The 19,560-nt window shown below is 39.7% G+C and overlaps 1 protein-coding gene across 3 annotated transcripts in view; it reads left to right on the top strand.

The window, feature by feature from the left end:
* The window catches only part of Bugz (Bub3 interacting GLEBS and Zinc finger domain protein), a 40,976-nt gene extending 25,721 nt beyond the window's left edge, over positions 1–15,255 (top strand). Inside the window, exons 7-8 of one of the 3 annotated variants that reach the window (XR_013085630.1) lie at positions 8,360–8,598; positions 9,261–15,255. The gene's annotated coding sequence lies outside the window, so the exon portion shown is untranslated. Of the gene's footprint in view, positions 1–8,359 lie in introns of all 3 variants that reach the window. The other 2 variants (XR_013085631.1, XR_013085629.1) reach the window with 2 other exon arrangements.
* The last annotated feature ends 4,305 nt before the right edge of the window (positions 15,256–19,560 follow it).

The following is a 19,560-nucleotide window of genomic DNA, read 5'->3' as shown; positions in this document are numbered from 1 at the left end:
ATGATATAAAAAATACAAATATTTCCTGTAGCAAACGTAGTGTATGTATGTTATTGTTTTCTAGGAATCCTGTGTTCTTTTGTTCTATTAAGCAATTTCGATTTACATTAGTAGCAATGAAATCTCATACGCCAATATTGAGGCAAACCAGAAACATATCATCTTATTGTTAGTAATGAAAATTCGAACAAATAATCGATGCTGAATAACATTTCTTCAACTTGAAACTTTATGATACTGTTATAAAACTAAGAGAATTGTGTAGTCTTTCAATGAAATGCGGCTAATATCGTGGCTTGTAGTTAAGAAAAATTATTTCGGTATCAGTGGTGAAAATGCTATAGAAATATTCTACTAAAATGTTCAAATTTTTCATTATATTGAATATAGTAGGTGCAATGAAAGTTGCGAAGTTTCACGGTAGGGCACAAGATGGGTCGATCAAAATCTCTGTAGATGGAGACGTTTCGATGATTTAAAGTTCATCTTTATTTTCTTAAATAGAAATATATTGTACTTTTATAAGAATGAAAATTACAAAAATGATAGTTTTATTTAAAAAACAGAAGGTAACATCCATATTTAAAAAAAACATGCAAATGAAGAAACTCTGCTTTACGGAAATTATGCACACTTGAATATATATCAACGGTTGTCTAAAACAATTTTGTGTAAAGTTTAAGGAATTAAATTTCGTGGCGATACTTACGTGGGGCATTCTATATATTAGTGTTAGATATAAAAAATTCATTATGCTACATTCAAAACAAAGATGTATATATGTGCACTGTAATTCTGTTATAAACAAAATATGTTTCCATTTAAGAAACTACGGATAAGCTTTAAATCACTGCTTCCATATAGAAAGGTTTCTGTGATGCAACTTACATCCCCCCCCCCTTTCCTCCAGCTAGACCGCATATCTTGAATTTGAAGAAATATTTTACATACTTACTAAAAATTTGGAAAGTAGGAAATACATATTATGATCGTACAATATCCGAATGTATCAAAATTTTAATAATCTCTTTCTTTTTAGAATACAATACTTAAAAATAAATTTTTTAAATAACATTACGTGAAAGTTGGTATAAAATTCAGTAAAAATTAGAGATCTTAGTCTAAATAAATTAAAATAAAAAAAATTAAAAACAAGCTTTTATTAAAATGTACTAAAGGGGGGAAATGATTTTGATACCGGCCTGGGTGACTGCCTTGGAAGAGTTCTCTTGTGTGACCAACGATAGAAGTGTGGGGTGTAAATATTGAAATGTTCTTTAATATAAATATTAATAATGCTTTACGTATTTTGGTACATTAATTTTCGCATTCTGCTACAGCGTCCTTGTTGTCAATTTCTTTTCCACTCGATCGCAAGCCGTCTAATTCCTCAATTCAAAGTCTGTCCTGAGATCTAACCAGATTAAACAAACTATGTATTAATCTAATGCACTTTGTTAGTGTAATAAAGGCGTCTTATTGTTATTATTATTAATATTATTATTATTTTCATTATTATTATTATTATTATTATTATTATTATTATTATTATTATTATTAAGAGGCATTTTAATATTCAATATTTGTATCCCACGCTTTTATTGTTGGGCGTGTGAGGGACATCTTCTGAGGCAATCATTTGAGCCAGTATCAGAATTATTTTTCTTTTTTTAGTGCATTTTAATAAAAGCTTGTTTTTTAAAACTTTTTATTTTATTTTAATTTCATTTATGCTTTTTTAGTTTTTCACCAATTTGATCGGATTGGCGTACGGTAATATGGATTCCCGAACAATACCATTGTCTAACTCGGCGATTATCTACCGCGCTACATCACGTTGAACCTTAGCCACCTGGTATGGGTTATACAGGGTGATTCTCCAGCGACGCCCGTCAAAGAGATGCCGCTTCGTACCCCGTGCCGTGGACAAACCCCGCGGTGCCTCACCGAATTGTATGGCTTTCGACCCTCAAAGGGGTTGGAATACCATTAAGAAGTGAGAAACGTCCAGGAAAACGAAATCAATCGATTCCTTATGTTTCGCCGATGAAGCTGACACCAGGAATGACGTAATTCGGACAATAATGAAAGAAATTCCATGAAAAAATAATTTATATCATTTAAAGTTGACTTCGTTGGGAATAGTCCGATTTGCATGAGATTTGATATTAATTTGACCGGGAGAACGCCAGGAATCCATCGGTGTCATTTCCATATCGATGCGATGGAGAATGGGGAATTGTTTTATTTCTGACACAGGTGTGAATCCTTAGTCGACCGCAGCGATTCTGGGTTGGCGCCCCGCATTCGAGGGTGAAATATTAATTTCGACGTGTTGAGAAGTTCGTTATTCTTCATTTATCGTCGTGTCCATATGGAAGTGACACCAATGGGTTCTTGGAGTTCTCTCGATAAAAATCATACCAAGTGTCATGCGGGTCGGATTTGCATGACATTTGGTATGATTTTCGCCAGAAAAACATAAGGAATGCATTGACGTTACTTCCATATCGATACGATCAAGAATAAAGGATCTCTTGGTACGCTGAAATGAATATTTCACATTTGCACCCTCGACGGTGGGGCGCCGGCCTCGAGTCGCTGCGGTCGACCGAGGATTCGTGCCTGTTTCAGAAATAAAGTAATTCTTTATTCTTTGTCGTATCGATGTGGAGGTTTCGCCGGTGGATTCCTGGCGTTATCCCGATTAGGGTCATACCAGGTCTCATGTAAATCGGACTATTTTTAGCGAAGATATGGAAATTAATTTAAGAAATTTTCCTGAATTGCGAACCGATTTATATTATTTTTGGATCATTTTCATCGGGAAAACATAAGGAATCGATTGACTTCACTTTCGCGAAGATCCGAGAGAAATACAGAAGTTTCGATTCGTCAGTTCTTAGGAGGCAACATTGTACGACGGCCCCCCTGGTCTCGAGGGTCGAAGTCCTCGTAACTCATCGAGGCACGGCTTATCGGCGGCATTTCCTTTGAAGACTCTAGCAAGAGAATAACCCTTTATCTGCTTTCCTGATTCCATAATCAGGTCGGATACATGAAAATATTGTATTGTCATGGGAACTACGTATGTGTGCAAAATTTCAAGTCGATCGGACAAGTGTAAGTGGGTTAAAATTAGCTTACAAGATTTCATCCTCACTAACTAACGATCTAAGTCACAAGTGAAGCTAAATAAAAGCTTGTAATTACCAATAAAATCGATATACGGTAGTGATTCGTTCATTGCGTACCGAAATGATCCTACAACTGTGCGCGAGTTATCCTTACCTATTCATGGGACTATACTAGTGCCCGGTTAAATTAAAACAGTCCGCGCATTCAAATTCTTGCGAGCAGACTAGCGTTTTGCTTCCAAGAATTGGCATCGTAACAGATTCATAAGGAAAATGAGCAGATAAATCGAGAGTAAGCACGACAGACGTACTAGGTCTGTACTTACAGTAGTGTCATGATAGAAGTGCGGGTTTTATGTCTCGAACTCTGGTGATCACGATCCCTTACAATTAAATGAATGAGACTGAATGCGAATGTGTAAGAGCACTCTGTAGAACAGGGGCGGATTTGTATATAGGCTAAGTAGGTTGCAGCCTAGAGCTGCAGTTTTTGGACGAAAGAAATTGAAAAAGGTAGCAAAATGTTTTTATTTTTCCTGTTTTGACCGGGTGATCTGCAAAGGGAACCCCAACCGACGAGCTCGGGGTTATATGAAAATTTGTGTTTTTTTTTCGGAAACTGAGCAGTGGATCCATTTCATGTTATGAGGGTATTTTTTATAGGTAGGTACTTATGAACAAAAGAAAAAATCATTATTTGGCAAAAAAAATTAACTCAAAGAATTACTTGTACAAGCGTATTTCTGTGCGGTGTGCAGCGTGGCGGCTGTTCTGTTCATCTGTAGCCGAAAAAGACATATTTTTGTTTAGGAAATTACGGAGACAGTGGGCCTCAGTTCCTGGGAAGCACTGCAAAATTGACAAAATGGCGGCAGTTTGAAGAAAAGTATCGATTTGTCAAACTGCCTCAATTTTGTTGATTTTGCAGTTTTTTCTGCGAATCAATGTTCATTACCTACGGAATTTCCTAAAAAAAATCTGTTTGGTTTTTGGTTTGAGATGAATGGACCGGCCGCTGTGCTGCATGCCGTACAGAAACGGAGCCTGACAATTGTATAAATAATTCTTTGAATTAATTTTTTCTGCTAGCTAATGGTGTGGGATTTAGAAGCGACCGGATCAGAAGCAGGGTAAAATAAGGCAACTTGCCTACCACTAACCAAGTTTATTATAATTAGGTACGAATATTATGTATGTATGTCTCGATGATCTTACTTCGATCGCGTCTCGAATCCGACTCTGGTGATCGCTCTTCGATTGTCTATCACCCCATGCTCCTCCAGAACATACACACATCATACACCCATGCCACACGCTACCACGCACACCGCGCACATTCGTCTACAATTTCTACGTGTACTCTCAGAATCATTCCCGCTCGGAATCGACACTCAAACCTAAACATTCATTCGCCGCGCATATCTCTTTCATCCCAAACAGTAGTTTCTCGCGCCGACCAGCCTAGGGGATTACCTCTTCAGGTTTCGCACACCCACAATAGTTGTTCCTTTTGACGTGACAACGTCTTACAACTCAGCCCCCCATATTCTGAAAGTGAGCGTTACGAAATGGCCCCCTCAATTACTCTTCAAGCATAAGCAGTACGTTAAATATAAATATACGATTGCGTAGGTAGGTCCTTTAGGCTTAATGTCTCACACAAAATTTTATCGAATCGCCGTACCGCGAAACTCAGATGACCTACAAGGTTCAGATTCAGCATGAAGTTTCCTCGGTACCCAACGATGCCGTAAAAAATTTAAAACCTGGAAAATTCGATAATGGGTAGTACCTGTGTCCTAAAACAGGTGTTTATGTACAATGTAGTAGCCGCTACTGCATTGTATGAAGGCCTGCACGCGGGTCGAGCTCGAGCTCGAGCTGAAAGTCGAAGTGAAACAATGTATCATGCTTTCTCTCTTTTGTAGCCGAGACTAACTTCGTGTCGACTCTTTCGTCCCTCTCTCGCTCGCTCACGAATTCTCTCACTTTCGACCAAAAGATTCCAAGAAGTATTGGCGATATCACAGTAATAAGGTATACTAAAGAACGCAGTAGCGAACGTTCAGCTCATCGGATCTAAGCAATTCAGGTATCAATTTGTGCGTAAAGAAGCAGACTAACGCCCGATTTCTTCACCTCCGACCTAAGTCCCAGTCGGAGACCGACCAATTGGATGCTATCGTGTGGCACTCGTCGACCAGTTGAATGCTATCATGTGGCAGTTATGTGGAACATAACTCTAATTGAAAGATTACTAAAGGTGAAGAAATCGGCCGTAAGTAATACAATAGCCAAAAATCACGAATAATAAACACACATGATGACATTCAAACAAATAAACATTTGTAGGTTACAAACAAAAGTAGTAAAAATACACGGCCGTAGGTGTCTTTGCTGGACGGCGTCTATGGGCGGTGAGACTGGTGAATGATGGGCTGTGTGGGTTTATTAATAAAAAAAATGTATGGAAGGAAATTTTAAATAAACGATTTTATTTGAAGTGCACTGGGAACTAAACAATAATTCTGTCCTTGTATTGCAATTTCGATGGTGTTTTTTCACTTTGGGTAGAGTCCTGGTACAGGATATCTCACAACAAATTCATTTCGACGCTTGATTCTGTATTAAATTTATTCATATCCTGTTATGAAAAATCCTGCTCCGCGATTTTATTTGGAGTGAAAAAACACTATCGAAAGTATAGTACAGGGAAGGAATTTTTGTTTAGTTTTTAGTGCATTTTGAATAGGGTCGGTTATTTAAAATTTTTTTATTAACAGGCCCACATGGTCTGTCATTTCTCTCACCGGTCTCATCGCCCATGGACATTGTCGCGCAAAGGCACTTACGGCCATGTAGACGACACAGCCCAGAGTTTTTTTCATAAGTATAATAAAATAACCTCACATTTTGAGTGGATCCCCTGCTCAGTTTCCGAAAAAAAAACAACACAAATTTTCATATGAATTTGCGCTCGTCGATTGGGATTTCCCCTTAAACGCAGAAGTTTAAGACAAATTTAAAAGCAATTCACTTTTTGCTTTATGCAGCAAATTAGCAATAGCTCATATGTTAGTGCTCAAATAGAATTAATTTCAAAATTCTCTCATCCTTTTTAAATTAAAATATTTGATGATATTTCACAAAAAAGGTCGCAGACGCTTGTTAGCCTACTGTCGCCAAATCTCCAAATTTGTCCCTCGGTAAGAGAGGCACTTACAAGGGAACACCACGAACCCGCACTGACTGATTGGATTTATAGAGAGACTCACAAGGAACACTATTCAATTGATGATGGAGTGGCGCAGATTTTTTTATATAGATCGAAAGTATATGTCACAAAGGTCACAAAAATGTAAATTAAAGATGCTCCCAAAAGCTGGTCTGACCTTGAAAAATCAACAAAGATGGAGCAGGGGAAAAAAGAAAATTGAGGGAAAGAGAATGACAAATCTGTCTGTTCAAATTTAAATATCTCTATTATATGAAAATACATTATAGTAAATGATTGATAATTCATTAATGATAGATAATAATTAGAAAAAATTAATGATAATAAATGATAATACTAATGATGTCAGTGATATGTTTAGACTGTCTCGTTGATTAAGGTATGAAAGAAACAGTGTTCGCTCGTTGCAGTTATTGTGAAATTTATTATTGCTTCAATCACTTTTTTAAACCTTCTTGTCGACAAGATTATCATGAATATAATGGTTAATATTACCCACCGTTTTGATTTCATTAGTACCTATTATCATTTATTATCATTATTTTTTTCTAATTACAATTTATCATTAATCTATTATCATTAATTTACTATAATATATTTTCATATGCTAGAGATAATTAAATTTGAACACACGGATTTATCATTCTCTTTCCCCCATTTTTCTTCTTTCCCCGGTTCCACCTTCGTCGATTTTTCAAGATCAGACCAGCTTTTGGGAGCATTTTTGCATTTTTGCATTTTTGCATTTTTGTGACCTTTGTGACATATACTTTCGATCTATAAAAAAAAAATCTGCGCCACTCCATCATCAATTGAATAGTGTTCCTTGTCAAGACAAGGGCGACAATGTCTTTCATTCGTGCTCTATCGCCCTTTAAGGGGGCAGACCACTGTAACGGTCCAAAATGTAAGGGTGTTTTCGGGAATTTATTTCAACCAAACAACGCAAGTAAATCAATTTATTGCTTAGTGCAGTTAATAATGTACATATTGAAAGGTAAGAAATTTTTTTTCAATCAAATTCATAAATCGATTTCCTGTATACTCTTCGTCAAAATGTGCGTTGCGGCAAAATCGTGCTTGTCGCGTTAACAGTGCCTAGGCCATATGGTTAATCCGAATTCAAAAAGATAAAAATATGTAGAAACTAGAAGCCTACCTTTATTACATGACGATCAAAAAAAGTAAAATCGCAAACAATTACAAAATGGCGGACCACTGGAAAAAATCATGTTTTCGGGGTACAAAATTGGGGAAATGTTGATAAAAAAAAATAGAAGCAGGTCGTTAATTGAAAAAAAAACTGTTCGCCATGTAATATTGAGGGGGTTTTTGTACAATAAATGCTCTTGCTCATGTCAATTGGATGTATAGTTTTCTCTGTAGACTGTCAACGCAGTTGAAAAATGTCATTCTGAGGAAAACGGGTTTAAAGTTATATATCTCATTCTTGAAACGTACGTCTTTCAGAAAATGTGAAAAAGAAAAAATCGATTTTTCCAATTTTTTACAGTGGTTTGCCCCCTTAAGGGTGTAAAAACTAACCTTTTTCGCCTATAACTCCTAAAGTACCAGAGATAGAAAAAATGTTGCAAACAAAAGTTTAATGGCGCAATAAGCGCTGCAATCTTCTGTTAACCAAATTTTAAAAAATTTTAAAATGGTTTTTCATCAGATATTTTTTTTAAACTCATTTCAAAATTTTGTTAACGCAGGTTTGCAGCGCCGTCTGAATATCAGTTCCGTCTCCGTACTGTGTCCTCTGATGTCACTGATGAGTATTCAGAGGTATTCGCGCTCTACAGCAGTCTGTTCTGGCTCATTATAATCATAAAAAAAAAAATTTTCAATTATATCACGTTTGGTGTCATTTTCATCAGACACCAGCAACCCATTGGTGATACTCTCGATGAAGATCTAATACGAAATATAGAAATTGGCATTTTCATTGCAGAATGGCCTATTGTCTTTTTCTTTATGACTCTAGAGCAGAAGTGCACAAGGGGCCGTTTTCACCTCCTAGCTGCGGGTAACCAGCCGAGCTGCCCCAGCCATACTTGCTTATGCTACGAGCTTACGAGCATGCATGTACACTACAGGGTGATTCTCTAGCGACGCCCGTCGGGGAGATGTCGCCTCGTACCCCATGGCGAGGACAACCACCCGCAGTGTCTCACTGTATTTTGTGACTTTCGACCCTCGAAGGGGTTGCAATACCATTGAAAGGTGAGAAATGTCCAGGATTTCCGCATTTCTCATTGGATCTTTGCGAGGGCGACGCCAATCGGTTCCTTATGTTTCGCCGATGAAGGTGGCACCAGGAACGACGTAATTTGGACCATAAAGAGGGGGGTTCCACGGGAGATCGATTTATGTCATTTCGGGCTGACTTCGTTGAGAATGATCCGATTTGAGGAAGTGTGTTATGATTGTTATCGGAAAAACATGGGGAGTCCGTCGGTGTCACTTCCATATCGATACGATAAAGAGTGGAGAATTATTTTATTTCTGAAACAGGTTTGAGTCCTCGGTCGACCGCGGCGATTTCGGGTCGGCGCCCTGGTGTCAAGGGTGAAAGTGTGAGGTATTCGTTTCGGCGTATTAAGAAGTTCTTTATTCTTTATCGTGTCGATGTGAAGGTGACGCCGGCGCATTCCTGGCGTTCTCCCGATTGGAATCATACTAGGTGTCATGTAAATCGGACTCCTTTTGCATAAGAAACACAAATTGCTTGTGCAAAAGTAGAAAGAGATTTGCATGACATTTGGTATGATTTTAATCGGGAAAACGCCAGGAATGCGTTGGTGTCACTTCCGTATCGATGCGATGAAGAATATGGAGTTTCTTAATACGCTTAAGTGAATGTTTCATATTTTTACCCTCCACAGCGGTGTGCCGGCCTGGGGTCGCTGCGGTCGACTGAGGATTCATGCCTGTTTCGGAAATAAAGTAATTATTTGTTCTTTATCGTATGGATATGGAAGTGGCACCGATGGATTCCTTGTGTTTTTCCGGTGAAGGTTATACTGGGTTTCATGTAAATCGGACTATTTTTGGCGAGGTCGGCTTGAAATGATATGGGTCGATTTCCCGTGGAATTTCCTTCATTATGGTCTGATGAGAAATGCGGTAGTCCTGGACGTTTCTCACTTTTTAATCGTATTGAAACCCCTTCGAGGGTCGAGAGTCGTGGGATTCGATGAGGCACTGCGGGGGGTTGTCCTCGTCACAGGGTGTGGGCGGCATCTCTTTGACGGGCGTCGCTGGAGAATCACCCTGTATTGCAGTTCTCCTCACCGATTCTACCCTTGGCAACGGGACAGCTCGACCGCTCGGCACAGTACGGAGAGACAGTCAAATTTCACAGTACGGATACGAAATTGGAGAGTGCCCAAAGATAGTTGAATTTCACTGTACGAATTCGAAACTGACGAGTGTGAACTGCTCCATCCCAAACAGGCAAACGATATCTTTTACGACGACACTGACGGCACGTAACTGGTATGGAACTGATATGTGTGCCCCTATCTTTACTCTTTCTCTCTCATTCGTATTCATTTAGGCCGGCGACAGCGCGAGCTGAACGCAGGCAATTGCTCAAAGAGGAACGCGCTACTAACTCAATAACTGCGTGCCGTCGGTTCCGATCCGCGCACAGACAACAAACCATTACTGTATTCTCAAAATGGAAATAAGCTGCCTTGAAAATAAAATGTGTTGTAAGTATTCACATATTTGTGATCTACGCTTCTTTGCGTAGAAATGGTCTTTTATTACATATACAGGGTGTCCCACATAAGGCTGGACAGCGCGATATCTCCTAAAGTATTGGAGATCAAAAATTAAAAAAAAATATGTAATTGAATGGTTCGAGAGGGTCAATTTATTAGCCGAGACGATTTTTTTTATTATTATTTTAAAAGATACGATGGTCAAGTTCGGTTTTTCAAATGGAACTATTTTTTTTTGAACACCTGAGTTGATAGTGCGTTCCAAGACAAATTGAATAAGTTTTAATGTATACACTTTATTTCCACTGGTTTTTAAGATATTGCGCTTGCAAAATTACTGATTTTCACTGGAAGAAAACGCTCTGGAATAGCAAGGACCGGGGTCAGTCTTACTGGCGCCACGGGTGGTATTGCCTGTTGAAACTGATACCTACCTGCTAAAGATCTACGACAGGGTTCGCAGGCCCAAATGCTGGACAATTCTTTTCCGTCAGAAATACTACTTAGGTAGGTACATCTGCGGTATCGAGAAGCGCACCGTTACTTTTATTTAGCACTTGCATCTACGCTCGGATGGCCGGTTCTTTTGGGAGGGATGTAAGTTGGATTGGTTAGGTTAGGAGGAGTGAAAGTTGCTAGACTAAATTTCAACCATAGGGAGCAGATTGTATCAGAACCAATCGGATTTGCATCCCTCACAAACGGCTGCTCTTTTGAAGAGGCCCTCTTCACAGCAATACCTCCTCCCCAATGCCCACCTTCTCTCGCACGGAATACGTCAACGCATGCTTTCTTTTGATATCGAAGCTCGTGTTTATACCCCCTTTCTCCTGTGTCTCTCTACGAGGAGTATTGCCGGTGGATTGCAGGAGCGTACTATTACCCGGCCGAAAGAAGATCCCCAAGAGGCGGGCTCGGGCGATACAGTCCGTCGCTATGACGATTGGTCGAATCATCTATTTGGGCACACTTTTAATGACGCGGCACATGTATTTTGGTTATTGGCTGAAGTAGGCACATACATTGTCGCACCGCGCGACAAAGAGAGCGAACAAAACCCATCGAGATCGAGTGGAATAGAGCGATCTGACCGACAAGCGTCAAAGCAATAGCGTAGGCATCTCAGACGGTTAACCATTAATATATAATAACATAAAAATTTCCTTATTTTTCAAACAATCTGTGCGACATTGCGTTTGGGTTTATTTTAATCAGAAAAATCTAACCAAACCAATGATAATACTTTCCTGAATATATTGTGAAAAATAAGGAAATTTTTATGTTATTATATATTAATGGTTAACCGTCTGAGATGCCTACGCTATTGCTTTGGCGCTCGTCGGTCAGATCGCTCTATTCCACCCGATCTCGATGTGTTTCGTTCGCTCTCTTCGTCGCGCGGTGCGACAATGTATGTGCCTACTTCAGCCAATAACCAAAATACGTGTGCCGCGTCTTTAAAAATGTGCCCAAATAGGTGATTCGATCAATCGTCATAGCGACGGACTGTAATGCTCGAGCCCGCCTCTTGGGGATCTTCTTTCGGCCGGGTAATAGTAGATGTCTGGATGCCAGTTGTTGAATTCGGGAGACGATAGAAACACTTTATTACAAAATACACATGTACTGTAATTAAAGTAAATCGTATTCCTCATCGGGCCTCTTCAAGAGAGCAGCCGTTTGTGAAGGATGCAAATCCGATTGGTTCTGATACAATCTGCTCCCTATGGTTGAAATTTAGTCTAGCAACTTTCACTCCTCCTAACCTAACCAATCCAACTTACATCCCTCCCAAGAGAACCGGCCATCCGAGCGTAGATGCAAGTGCTAAATAAAAGTAACGGTGCGCTTCTCGATACCGCAGATGTACCTACCTAAGTAGCATTTCTGACGGAAAAGAATTGTCCAGGTTTTGGGCCTGCGAACCCTGTCGTAGACCTTTGGCAGGTAGGTATCAGTTTCAACAGGCAATGCCACCCGTGGCGTCAGTAAGACCGACCCCGGTCCTTGCTATTCCAGAAGGTTTTCTTCCAGTGAAAATCAGTAATTTTGCAAGCGCAATATCTTAAAAACCAGTGGAAATAAAGTTTATATATTAAAGCTTATTGAATTTGTCTTGGAACGCACTATCAACTCAGGTGTTAAAAAAAAATAGTTCCATTTGAAAAACCGATATTGACCATCGTATCTTTTAAAATAATAAAAAAAAATCGTCTCGGCTAATAAATTGGCCCTCTCGAACCATTCAATTACATATTTTTTTAAAATTTGTTATCTCCAATACTTTAGGAAATATCGCGCTGTCCAGTCTTAGGTGGGACTTCCTGTACAACACATATTTAGGAATACTGAGATAGCCTTGTAACACATTATCCTCGTTTTTTTTTTTTAAATATGAACCCAGGACGGCCACCGAATAAGCATTTTATATATGGCTATATATTTTCGCTCTACATTCACCAGAAAAAGTTTGGTTGAAATGCACTAGCGCTCATAAGGATTTGCCTTATATTTACTGGTTATATTTTATTGCCCTTCTCGAAGAAGAATCCACAATTCATCAGGAGACTTTGAGCTAATAGCTGGATACGTTTTGTAAGTATAAGTAAAAGTCTCAAAGAAAGTTGCCCATAATACTTGTTCTATTTAGGAGACTCTTAGTAATGAATCTCGCGCTGTAGTTACCTGCTAACCATTAAGCTAATATAAACACATATTTTTGAAATATTGTGGCACTTCTGGGAACAGAGAAAACACATGGGCGGACAAATACTTACGAACGTTAGCGCAGGTTAGAGGTGCACAAACTGAAATCGGAGAACAATTGCAATTTTGGGCGCTGGGTCAGAGTCGAGGGAGGCGCTGTAAAGACCACATGCTCGCTGGTGTATGGGGGCCTTAATGTGCGATCCAACGGCGCGTGGCTCGGCGAGTCTGCAGGTTCGTCAACAGTGGCGGATTTAAGAAAAAAGGCCCAGGCGGCAAACATTCTAACTGTTGGGGGAAAATGAAGAGGTAGTTTACTAAAAACGGACAAGGTGTATTAGTACAGAAAAAATATATAGTATTTGGTTAAAATCATAATTTTTTTTTGAAGATGGGGGCCATAGGGTTTCCTTCTGTGCTGGGGCTTAGGCGGCAACTGCTCATCAGCCGCCCTGTTAAATCCGCCACTGCTCATCAAGTCTGTGTGCGAGGGTGAGTCGGCGAGCCACAGGTGTTCCCAAGAGGGATGCCAGGGAATAGTCTACCATAGTGAAGGGTGATCATGCCACGCATGCGCGTGATGTTGCCGTGACGTTAAACCAATCGACGCCAAGATAGCTGTTGACTTCAAACCAATCGACGTCATGGTTGGTTCCCCCTCTACTCCGGAGACTCTCCAGACTATTTTCTGGCATCGCTGGTTCCCACGGCGCGGCTCGGTTCGCCATTTCAGTAGAGCCGGATTACCTTTTCTTTGACTCGTGGCATACAGGGTGTCCCAAAAATGTTGTAGGTTCTTGAAAGGGGTGATTCGTGGGGTGATTTGAAACAACATTTTCCTTTGTGAAAATGTTCTCCGTGTCTTTGTTAACGAGATATTACAAAAAGAAACTCCGATCAATCAGAGCGCGAGTCTGTTGGCCGAACTCCCGCGATAACGTGGCTACGCTGCAGTGAAGTGAATATTTAATACATTAACCCGGACGCACTTGACGTTGCGACACTTAACTTTGGGTGGTGTCGTATACCTGGGACCAGCTGTGCACTAGGTGCATCCGTCAATGACCAGGATTGGTACAGTGACCTAGTGACACAATTTTACATACAATCTTCGATGCATGCTGACTTGCTTGTTCGTAGTATGAGTGTAGCGCGTAGCCACGCTACCGTGGGAGCTCGGTCGGCAAACTCGCGCTCTGATTGATCAGTGTTTTTGGTTAATATCTCGTTAACAAAGCCTTAGCGAACATTTTGGCAAAAGAAAAAGTTGCTTCAAATCACTCCACAAGTCACCCCTTTAACGGACTTACAACATTTTCGGGACGCCCTGTATTTACCGACAATGATCGGGAAATCCAAGCCGAGCCGCGTAAGCCAGGGCTCATCATTTATCATTTTCCTGATACGTAGCTCGACGAGTAAGGCGGGAAACTCACCGAGCCACCGCGCTGAATGGCACCTTAACATCATCGCGCTCGACTCTGACCTGGCGCCCAGAACCGCAAAGAGTTTTCCGGCTACCAATTCGGCTCTTTGTGCACTTTTGGCGTAGGTGATCTTTGATCTATCATTGTCGAATTCCGTTGGAAAATCCAACCTTCGAATATATACAAGACCGAAGATTATTCACACGACTCTCTCGTTCGACAGTTCGATCGTTCGTAGAATGCTTAGCTGGCTCTGTGTGTAAATTTATACATCTGTATCTTACATTGACGGAACGATTCTTCAGTATATCCTGTTCCTTTTTATGCTAATAATGCCTTTCTACTTGGTGACAGCGGATGCACGATTCGCTCGCTCGCGGGGTCGCTTTGCTCGAGGAACCGGTAACGCGGTGGCTCTATGTCATTCCAATTTATATCCTATCTTTCGGCGGCTCGAGGTATCGGGAATTAAGTGCTACCTGTGAAACGATACTAAATCTTTCATTTCACGTCAATCGTTCCATACTTTGTGTACATAATTGTTCTCTGGTCTTTGTGATTTTTACTTTGGGCAATTGCGCGCAGTCACTCACCACGATACGGTACAGTGTTTGAATATTCGCATATTGGTATTGAAACAGAAAGAAAAATAGTAATTATAAGATAAGGTTACATTGATTTTCTGGTGGAATTGATTGCCTTTGCGATGTGTTATGTTTCTCTTTCCTTTATTTTTTTAGTTGATATTTTTTGTTTATACAAGTAGAGAACGTGCAATAATTGAGGGATGCATTTTGTGATGTAAGTATTGACAAATCGAATTTTTGGTCGCACTTCATTCCTGCGTGGACTGCTCGCAGAAGTTAGCAATAGTCCTTACTCTTCTACAGTATTGTTGTTTTCAGCCGACTGCGCCTGAGCAGAACGGGCAATAATGTCGAAGGAAAATAAAGACAAGGGTGATACCTACATCTGTATCTCGTTAAAGCACGATTTAATAAACAAACGTCGTTTGGTAATTCTAGTGGAGCGGCATCGCGATTGAGGTCATTGTTATTATGATTATTCTTTCAACAATGTAGCATGTTCCTGTGTTCGTGTACACAGTTATTAGAGAAGAATATACTGCCCAAAATAATAAAAGCATCAACCATATATAAGATTTCAGATGATGAACCAGATTGCAAGAATAGAAAAAGGACTGTAAATAAGATTCCTGTTAAATGTGTAGTTTATATTGCTTGAATAGCCTTAAAAAAATTTAGTTATTCCATCAGAGTACTTACATGATCCTCTAATTATTTTGAGTGGTATGTATTAAACATGAAAAGTTTAACGGATTGAAATTGAATTTTCAGACTTTTTTACATTCCGTATCGAAAAGAATGATATACGATAAAATCAATCGCGTTAACGCTGTCTTTTTTTTAATACCTCAAAAACGATATTACATATTTGGAATAAATCTTATCGCTACCTTTTGGACATGTTTGCTCCATTCGGAAAGCACTTAAGCGGGGAATCTGGTGTAGCGGGTCGAAAAAATCATTTTCTTTGCATAAATTAATGGTTGAAGATCGCGAAAATATGCTCCCAAAGCCGCAGAACGAAATTCGAAAAATTAAAGCGGCCATAGCCAATTTTGTTCAGGGACAAGAGACCGATATAATTTTGGGTACGGTCGCAGTCGCGGTCAGTGAGACGACCGATATAGCATTTACGGTCCGGTCGACCAAAACTAGTGACCGACGAGCGATCCGGAGTTTTCTCTCGACCGAAACTCGAGAGAGAATTTTTCTCAGACCAAAAGTCTAGATCGGCTAGCAATACGGTCGAGTTAATGTATGGAGAGGTTCGCAATACGGTCGACCGAGAATCTCGACCGATTTCAATACGGTTGGCGCAAAGTCGGGAGTGATAGAAATACAGGCAACCAGAATTCATCACCTCATGAAAAATGGGACGAAAATATAAATACGCCCGATTAAAATTTGTGAAACAATTTGTTACTATCCCGGTTGCGAATCGCAAGTTGTGACAATAAATAAAATCAATTATTTAAAATTATATATAAATTTTTAAAAATACATTTATTTCTTTTTCTAAATTGATTAAATTTTATAGATAATTTTATAAACACCTACTTTAAATATTTTTATAAATGAAATATTACTTTTATAGTTACAATTAAATATTTGTATAAATAATTTTCATAAATAATTTATATTTTTATTAATAAAATATTTAGTTATAAATAAGCAAAGTTAATGATAGATAAGTTTTAAGGATTAACAATTTGTTTTGGAGAGAACAACAGTCAATTTTCAGAAGTTTGCACTTGTTAATCGCTGATAATACAAAAGTTTTTTCAAAAGTAAAACATTAATGTTAATAAAATTCTCACCATTTATAATGTATGCATATTGTACAAGAAATGGAATTTTCGGACCAATTGATATAATGAATGAATTTGCGAACATATATGATCTTACAAATACAATACTAAGGTCGTGTTCAGATGTATTGGCCGGTCGATTTGTTTTCGCGAACAGCGATCGAGGAGAAATCAGCCACCTCCACCCGACGATCGTGAATTTGTCAGTTGGAGTTGCGCGGCCCCACGACAGGTGGTGGTTGGGGGGGGGGGGGGGGGTAACGGGAACGCCTGTATGGTGTGGTTGTTATTTATTTTTAGCGTAATAGTTGTGTGCGTTACGAAGTTATGCGTAGACCAATACTATTGATCCTCCAGGGAGTGATCGGTATAACCGCAGCCATTTGTGGCACAACCGGAAATAACATAACCTAAACATTCATTAAATCGTCTGCTAATGCTTTCCAAGCTGCTTCTTTATCTATGTCTTTCTATCCGTATTTCTGTCTCTTTCTTTTTTACAGTTTCTTTGTCTACTTCCGCTTTTGCCACAAATGGCAGCAATCAATCAGCGACGATATTGGTTGTTCCGATCACTTCTTGAATGATCACTAACCAATACGAGATGAAGCTATCGAGAAAGAAAGAATCAATGTTCTGACCAATAAAACACCTGAATTTTTTCGAAGCTAACGCACACCTATTCTCATGTATGTATTTCTATGCTTAGAACTTGGTTTGCCCTACACGTCAGGGCAATGCCTTGGATACCTTGGCGCTATCCCCACCACTTCTGGCTCGCACTTGTTCTTCGAAGCCGAGAGCGAGGTGGAACGAGAGCGAGTCAGAAAACGTTGAGAAAATGGGTACCCAGGCAGGCAAGCGGTGTGGTGGGAGAATACCTCTCACGAAACTCACCGTCCATTATATCTGAACACGACCTTATGTGTTTTTACTTTTTGAATGGCGAATACCAACATAGTAAGAAGGTGACCCCACGCCAAACTCGATCACTTTTTGACGTGGATGTCAGGAATTTTAATCAAAATGAAGCATGATGTACCCATTGAGCTCTAAACAAACTGGAGAGTGAACAGAGCAATGGCGGCCGGTCCGAGAAAGTGGGAAGATAACGGGTGAACCTATCTTTGTCTTAGAAACAGACTACACTATTTCCTCGTTACGGGCTCGGTTTTGTGTACACGATACGGATTTCTCGCTATCCCCACCACTTCTCTCTCACTCTTGTCCGGCGAAGACGAGAGCGAGTGAGAGGCACTGAAAGCGAGCGAGGACGGTACGAAACAAACGACGCGTTGATCTTTTGTCTCACTCCGTCTTTTGGACGCCTGACACTCTGTCCTTTGCGTGCGCGACGGACGTGCGCAATGGTCGCAAGCGCTTACCGTGAGCCGGGCCTGCGTCAAGATTTTGCGAAGCGGTTTTCGTGCTCACGGTAAGCGCTTGCGACCACCGCGCATGCTCGCCGCGCATGCAGTGTTCCATCTCGCTCCCCCCTTCGGCCAGAAAGAAGCGAGAAACGAACACTCGGAATTAGGGCTCTGTTCACGATTCGGGCTCAACGCCGATCCCGACCAGCGAGCCGCTAATGAGTAAATACTGTATAGATATTGAGCTGTATGTATTATCTCAATGGAAATAGTGCTGTAGTGCATACAACATAACATAGATAGAGAGGGATAATATGAAGAAGGATAGGTGCACCGCTTATCTTCTATTTCCCTCGGACTGCTGTCGCCTCTACTTCTTCCCACTGCTGTTCACTCTTCCGTTTGTTTAGAGCTCAATGGATGTTCCTAGTCCATGTGAAATTAGAGGGAGTTAGTTATTATTTTGATGGTTCCGAATTTGTTTCGGAAACAGTTGTAAATTGATTACTTTTTGCATATTTTCATTAAACTGAGCTATACTTATAAATTTTTATCTTTGGAACTATTTATCGTATTGCATTCATTATTTTCTTTTTTAATTTAAATAATTTTGCCTATTTACATAATATTTTATGAAATTGAAAAATTATTTTTGTAACATTTAAAAATATAAGTAAATTCTTATTTTGCAAATTTGCCTGCAAGATCATGTTTTTAAACTCGAAGTAAATATGATCATATTTCTAGCCTACTGTCTATAAAATAAGGTTTATCTTAGGATGGTATGATGAAAATTAATGTCCCAATCAACTGTCGAAACTTACGACTCGAAGGCAGCGGTGCGCCCGTTTCAGGTAACCGAGCGCTGCACTATTGTGAAAGGTTTACCAGACCACTCACACCTGGTATTACTTCAAGCAGGTAGAAATATAAAATCGACTGGTCTCGTATCCGCCTTAATGGTGTTATTTATGTCTGCGAAAGAATTTCTTTAATTGCTTTTGTTTGAATTTCAATAGGGGTTATACCCAAAAGTCCCTGTTCCATATAATGTTATGGATCAGTACCAGTGATAGATACTAATGCTTCTGCAAAGCGAGCTTCTAAGCTAGCAATACGCTCTTTTACTTGCAACCTTCAACCTCGTCACTCAAAAATTTCAAGTCGTAATGATTTTTTGAAATGACAATTTTTTTCAACTGTACAGTGCGTATGTGTGACTGCTGATGAAAGAATGAAGAGCACAGAGAAAGATGGCAAAAGGCACGAGAGCAGCTTCCGCTGCCGCTCTTTCACCTGAAAAATTGTATTTTAAATCATTTTCGTGTTATTTGTATTTGTAACAATCATTTATTTATATTAACTACTTCTATTAAGGCCGATGAGAGATGGCAAGCATCTTCTTAATGCAGTGTTTCAAATACAACAATGTCTCTGTAGATCGCCGCAGTTTGGGACCGACAGTGTCAAAGTAACAAATAACTGCACAGTCTGCTTTTAAAAATCTCGTCACGCGAGGGACAAAAAATGTGAGTGAAAGGAACAGCATATATACCTTC

Source organism: Andrena cerasifolii, chromosome 6, assembly GCF_050908995.1.
Source record: "Andrena cerasifolii isolate SP2316 chromosome 6, iyAndCera1_principal, whole genome shotgun sequence".
NCBI lineage: Eukaryota > Metazoa > Arthropoda > Insecta > Hymenoptera > Andrenidae > Andrena > Andrena cerasifolii.
This window is presented reverse-complemented; position numbering and strand designations above follow the sequence as displayed.